The sequence below is a fragment of the Coturnix japonica genome, chromosome 10 (genome assembly GCF_001577835.2).
Source record: "Coturnix japonica isolate 7356 chromosome 10, Coturnix japonica 2.1, whole genome shotgun sequence".
NCBI classification, from domain to species: Eukaryota; Metazoa; Chordata; class Aves; order Galliformes; family Phasianidae; genus Coturnix; species Coturnix japonica.
Genome location: NC_029525.1, coordinates 7,564,512 through 7,564,877, shown reverse-complemented (window position 1 = coordinate 7,564,877; position 366 = coordinate 7,564,512).

Here is a 366-nt window from a genome sequence, read left to right as displayed (position 1 = left end):
AATTTATTTTAATAAAGAGATACTTTGGTTTAATTCTAAACACCTACTGGAAATTACCTACATACCCTGAAACCTGAATAGACCCTGTCATATTGGGAAATAAATGGTGCCACTGGTATTTGAGTGGGCTTCATCACAAAAGTCTGTATGGCTGATGTTGGTAGGATTCTAGTTTACCTTGAATTTTAATTTCCCTTAAAAGAACAGAGAAGAGAGGAGAAGAGAGGAGAAGAGAGGAGAAGAGAGGAGAAGAGAGGAGAAGAGAGGAGAAGAGAGGAGAAGAGAGGAGAAGAGAAGAGAAGAGAAGAGAAGAGAAGAGAAGAGAAGAGAAGAGAAGAGAAGAGAAGAGAAGAGAAGAGAAGAGAA